The sequence below is a fragment of the Brassica oleracea genome, unplaced genomic scaffold (genome assembly GCF_000695525.1).
Source record: "Brassica oleracea var. oleracea cultivar TO1000 unplaced genomic scaffold, BOL UnpScaffold01642, whole genome shotgun sequence".
Classification (NCBI taxonomy): domain Eukaryota; kingdom Viridiplantae; phylum Streptophyta; class Magnoliopsida; order Brassicales; family Brassicaceae; genus Brassica; species Brassica oleracea.
The window spans coordinates 763-6,926 of record NW_013618175.1 but is presented as its reverse complement, the minus strand read 5'-3'; the positions used below and the strand labels follow the sequence as shown (position 1 = coordinate 6,926).

Genomic DNA, 6,164 nt, shown 5'->3' with positions numbered 1-6,164 from the left:
TGGGTTTCACACAAACACACAGCCTGAGATCTCTGAAAATCTCATATCCATACCATCCAGAGAAGAGTCCTAGGATCTCATTAAGTGGTATCAGAGCACTCTGGAAGGGGAGTTTCAATTTCTCTTTGTTTGTTCATAAGATCTACTCTTTATCGTTTCATATCTTTGATCATTCGGTTCTTGTGTGTTGATTCTCACTTGATCTGTTTGTTTCATTGTCAGGATTGTTAGATCTGATTATTTCGTGTCTCATATTGCTAGATCTAAGAATTTCGATCAAGTTCTATACAAAACCTTTCGCATTCTTGTTGATCACGTTACGTCTTCTTAAATCTAAAGGTTTATTGTGGTTGTGTGTTTCGATCTATTGTTGATAACATAAGATCCGTAGTTATTGAATCTCAAATCATCACCTGTGGAATCTCGAATCCTTTTCTGCTAAATCTGAGTTGTTGTTTCAGTTTCGAAAGTGATAGAATTCAAATCGTCGCGTGTTGATCAAGTATCTTCATTTGCCGCTTTGATTGAATACTTTGTTTCCTTATTTGGATCTTGAGTTCTGATTTCTTTTGAACTACTTACTGGTTCAAGCTTTTCGTGTATCAGGAAGCAATGGGGTCTGAAGAGAATGATGAAACCTTTGTGAGAAGGAATAAGTTGTTACAAGAAGCAATCACCAAACAAGTGATGGAAGCGATGGTGAAGTTGTTGGAAGAGAAGTATGATAAGAGACCGAATGATGGGCAAGGACAAGCATCTGGCCAGAGACGTGAGCAAAGAAGAAACAGACAAGGCCAGTTTGAGCATGCTGGATCAGAAGAAACTGATAACTTCTATGAGAGAAGTAGCCATAGCTCCGGTTCGAGACATAGCAGTAGAAGATCTCGACATGATCATGAGGGCCGAAGGTATAGACGCAATGAGCTATCTGGATTGAAGCTTAAGATCCCTCCTTTCCATGGAAAAGCTGATCCAGATGCCTATCTTGAGTGGGAAAAGAAGATGGAACTCGTTTTCAACTGTCAACATTACTCAGAGACTAAGAAGATTCAAGTGGCTGCTACTGAGTTCAATGATTATGCCTTGAGCTGGTGGGATCAGTTGGTTACAAATAAGAGGCGCAATGGTGAATTCCCCATTGAAACATGGGCAGAGATGAAAGCTGTGATGCGCAAGAGGTTTGTACCAAGTCATTATCACCGTGATCTTCATCAAAAGCTGAGACTGCTCACACAAGGATCAAAGTCTGTAGAGGAGTACTTTCAAGAGATGGAATTGCTTATGCTGAGAGCTTGTGTATCTGAGGACAGTGAAGCTACTATGGCACGTTTTCTTGGTGGACTCAACCGTGAAATACAAGACAGAGTGGTGATACAACACTACTTGGAAATAGAGGAGATGCTACACAAAGCTATCTTGGTGGAGCAACAAGTAAAGAGAAGAAGTTATGCGCGTGGCAGCTATGGTTCCAGTAGATACCAAACCTCTAAGGAAGATAAACCAAGCCATCAGAAGGAGAGCAAGCCACAGCCAAAAGAAGAGCCTAAGTCTAGTAGCATCTACAACAAAGATAAGGGTAAAGTGGAGGCTACAAGTTCGCGTGCAAGAGATGTGAAGTGTTTTAAGTGCCAAGGGCGTAGGCATTATGCTAATGAGTGTACTAACAAGAGAGTTATGATTCTTCTGGAGAATGGAGAGTTTGAATCTGAAGATGAGAAACCAACGACTGATCAAGAACTATCAGAAGCTGAGTATGAGGAGGAACCAGTTCAAGGTAGACTTTTGGTTGCAAGAAGGACTCTCAGTTTGCAAAACAAAACTGAGGAGCAAGAACAAAGAGAGAACTTGTTCTACACACGTTGTCTGGTGCAAGGAAAGGTCTGCAGCCTGATCATTGACGGTGGAAGCTGTGTCAATGTTGCTAGTGAGTCCATGGTGAAAAAGCTTGGTTTGAAAATTCAGAAACATCCTAGGCCTTATCGACTGCAATGGCTTAATGAAGAAGGCAAGATGAGGGTATCTACTCAGGTTTCTATACCCTTGTCCATTGGGAGGTATGAAGATGACATTCTCTGTGATGTGATACCCATGGAAGCCAGCCACATATTACTTGGAAGGCCTTGGCAGTTTGATAGGCGTGTCATTCACGATGGCTTCACCAATAAACATTCTTTTGAGTTCAACGGCAAACGAACTGTCTTGGTGCCTCTGACCCCTAAGGAAGTGCACAAAGATCAGCTTCAGCTTCAGAAAAAGAAAGAGATTGATCTCAAACCAGATAAGCAACACAACTTCTATGCTAAAGCTAGTGAAATCAAAAGATCTCTTTGCTCTCATCAATCGGTTCTCTTATTTATTTTTAAAGAATCTCCTTTGTCTCTAATTGATTGTACACCGGTGTATCCGAGTGAGATATCAGCTCTTTTACAGGAATACCATGATGTATTTCCAGAAGATAATCCCATAGGTTTGCCACCTATTTGAGGGATTGAGCATCAGATTGATTTTGTACCAGGAGCTACTCTTCCCAACAGACCAGCATACAGAACTAATCCTGTGGAAACCAAGGAGCTACAAAGACAGGTTGAGGAACTGATGGAGAAAGGTCATATCCGTGAGAGTATGAGCCCATGTGTTGTGTCTGTGCTCCTTGTGCCCAAGAAAGATGGGAGCTGGCGCATGTGTGTTGATTGTAGAGCCATCAACAATATAACAGTGAAGTATCGCCACCCTATTCCTAGATTAGATGATATGCTTGATGAATTGCATGGTTCTAGTGTCTTTTCTAAGATAGATTTGAAGAGTGGATATCATCAAATAAGAATGAAAGAGGGAGATGAGTGGAAAACAGCCTTTAAGACTAAGCATGGGTTGTATGAGTGGTTAGTCATGCCTTTTGGATTAACCAATGCTCCTAGCACTTTTATGAGATTGATGAACCATGTGCTTAGATCTTTCATAGGCTTGTTTGTGGTAGTATACTTTGATGATATCCTTTTTTATAGTAAGAACCTAGAAGAGCATATAGATCATCTTAAGTCTGTTCTTGATGTGTTGAGAAAAGAAAAACTCTTTGCTAACCTTAAGAAATGCACTTTTTGTACGGATAACTTGGTCTTCCTAGGCTTTGTTGTGAGTGCAGATGGAGTAAAAGTGGATTAGGAGAAGGTAAGAGCAATTCAAGAATGGCCAATTCCTAAGACCATAAGTGAAGTGAGGAGCTTCCACGGGCTTGCTGGTTTCTACAGGCGGTTTGTTAAAGACTTTAGCACTATAGCAGCTCCCTTGACTGAAGTGATAAAGAAAGAAGTCGGATTCAAGTGGAGAGAAGCATAAGAGACTGCCTTCCAATGCCTTAAAGAGAAGCTTACTCACGCCCCTCTTCTTATACTTCCAGATTTTAATAAAACCTTTGAGATTGAATGTGATGCTTCTGGTATTGGAGTGGGTGCTGTTTTGATGCAGGAAAAGAGACCCATAGCTTACTTCAGTGAGAAGCTTGGAGGCGCCACTCTCAACTATGCAACATATGATAAGGAGCTGTATGCCTTGGTGAGAGCTTTGCAGACTTGGCAGCACTACTTGTGGCCCAAGGAGTTTGTGATACACACTGATCATGAGTCCCTCAAGTATTTGAAAGGACAAAACAAGCTCAGCAAGAGACACGCAAGATGGGTAGAATTCATAGAAACCTTTCCTTATGTCAGCAAGTACAAACAAGGTAAAGAAAATATAGTTGCTGATGCACTATCTCGAAGGTATGTTCTCTTAAACACTCTTGATGCCAAGTTGTTAGGTTTCGAGCAGATTAAAGGTATGTATGAATCTGATCCAGATTTTAAAGAAGCTTATAACTCTTATGAGAAATTTGCTGCTGGACATTACTTTAGACATGATGGATTCCTATTTTATGATAATAGACTGTGTGTGCCTAATTGCTCTTTGAGAGATTTGTTTGTTAGGGAATCTCATGGAGGGAGTCTTATGGGTCACTTTGGTATTGCAAAGACTCTTAAAACTTTGCAGGATCATTTCTTTTGGCCTCGGATGAAAAGTGATGTGGAGAAACTATGTGCGAGATGTGCAACTTGCAAGCAAGCTAAGTCTAAGGTTCAGTGTCACGGTTTGTACACTCCTCTCCCTATTCCTTATCATCCTTGGAATGACATATCTATGGATTTCATTGTTGGATTGCCTAGAACTAGGACTGGGAAGGATTCTATCTTTGTTGTTGTTGACAGGTTCTCAAAAATGGCACATTTTATAGCATGTCACAAAACTGATGATGCATTACATGTAGCTAATCTGTTCTTTAAGGAGATTGTGCGTTTACATGGCATGCCTAGGACCATAGTTTCTGATAAAGATACTAAGTTTCTTAGTTATTTTTGGAAAACTCTTTGGTCTAAACTAGGCACTAAGTTGTTGTTCTCCACTACTTGTCATCCGCAAACTGATGGACAGACTGAGGTAGTTAATAGAACTCTAGGAACACTCTTGCGTGCATTCATTAAGAAGAATCTGAAATCTTGGGAAGACTATCTGCCACATTGTGAATTTGCATATAATCATGCTGTGCATTCTGCTTCTAAGTTTTCACCTTTTAAAATTGTTTATGGGTTCAATCCCACCTCTCCTTTGGATTTAATTCCTTTACCTGAGTGTGAAAGGGTCAGTTTGGATGGCAACAAGAAGGCAGAAATGGTGAAGCAACTCCATGAGCAAGCTAGGCTCAACATTGAAGAGAAAACTAAGCAGTATGTCAAGCATTCCAACAAAGGAAGGCGTGAGATGGTCTTTAAGGAGGGGGACAAAGTTTGGGTTCATTTGAGAAAAGAAAGGTTTCCTAATGAGAGGAAGTCAGTGTAGGAAATTTGGGAGGCCTTTATTTTGTTGACATCACCATACGAGGCATCGACAAGTTGTTTTAATGACTCATCCTTAGTCTCTTGGACCAATGAGTTGTCGACGATTACCATTTGGTCATGGTAGGCATCATCCTCATCTTCTTGTCCTGATTCTGGACGACCTTCCTGATATGATCATGGACCAGCCAGCTTATGGAGATAGAGATGGAGAGTTTAGAGATGAACCGGCTGAAGAAGATGATGTCTTAGCCATTCCTAAAGGTCCCATAACTCGAGCCAGAGCCAGGAAACTCAAAGAAGCTATTGGAGGACTAATCAGGAAGTCTTTGGATCAAGAAGAATGTCTTGGAGGAAGCTTGATACTTCAAGATACACTTATCACCATTCAAGCCATCTTACCATCAAGCTGAGTATCATCTAGGCTAGCTGTTGAGATGAGTTGAAGATATGAACATGAAGAGATAAGAAGTGGAAGAGAAGAGGAGGAAGAGAATGAGGGGACTTTGGGCAAGCATGGTACGGACGTCCGTACAAGGCCGTACATGGCCGTACCGTCCGTACCAAATGCCTCGACCAAAAGTTACCTAACCTCGACCAAGTGAAATGGTAACAAGTAGATGTTACCTTAAGGGCTTAGTGGAGAGGATCAGACCGTTGAAAGGATAAGGGGCGCGCGGTGCCAGGCTGGAACAGGCTGGAAAGCTAAAGCACCTTTAGTCCAAGATGCCATAAGCGTGTGGTGCATCCTAGTGGTTGATTTGAATCCATTGCCTTGACTCCACACGGTTCAATAGTGCCCATTTCCTCTCTTGTAAACCCTTGTGTCCTTCTTATAAATATGTAACCTCACTCATTAATAAAATCAAGCAAGTTATGAGTCTCTCTTAGTCTTTATTCTCACAATGATTCTATGCTAGACTCCTAATCTCATTTCATACTCAAATCTCTTCTAAAACACTTCTAGTCTTTCTTATTTACACATATTACTCTACTCAATCCTAAAAGTGATACTAGCAAGCTATGTGTGCTCTTTTCCTAACATTGTTTTTGTCCCATTGGGTTTTGCAATGATAGGTTTTTAACGAGGCCATAGTCTTGCTATCATATCACCTAGTTGATACTCTCGGATCAAACCACATGAAGAACCTTATGTTATCTTTTACTTCTAAGTACTTATGTCTTTTATTTTCGAAAACTCTATCTAAGTTATGTCTTTGTTTCTACATTAATTGGAGGAGCCTGTTCCTTTAATTTCGAAATGCTTGGAGCCTGTTCCAAGCCTTTCACTATATATAT

At 40.8% G+C, this 6,164-nt stretch overlaps 1 pseudogene; it reads left to right on the top strand.

Moving 5' to 3' along the window:
- Nucleotides 1-1,155: 1,155 nt before the first annotated feature.
- On the top strand, nt 1,156-5,278 carry LOC106321434 (annotated as a pseudogene).
- Nucleotides 5,279-6,164: the final 886 nt, after the last annotated feature.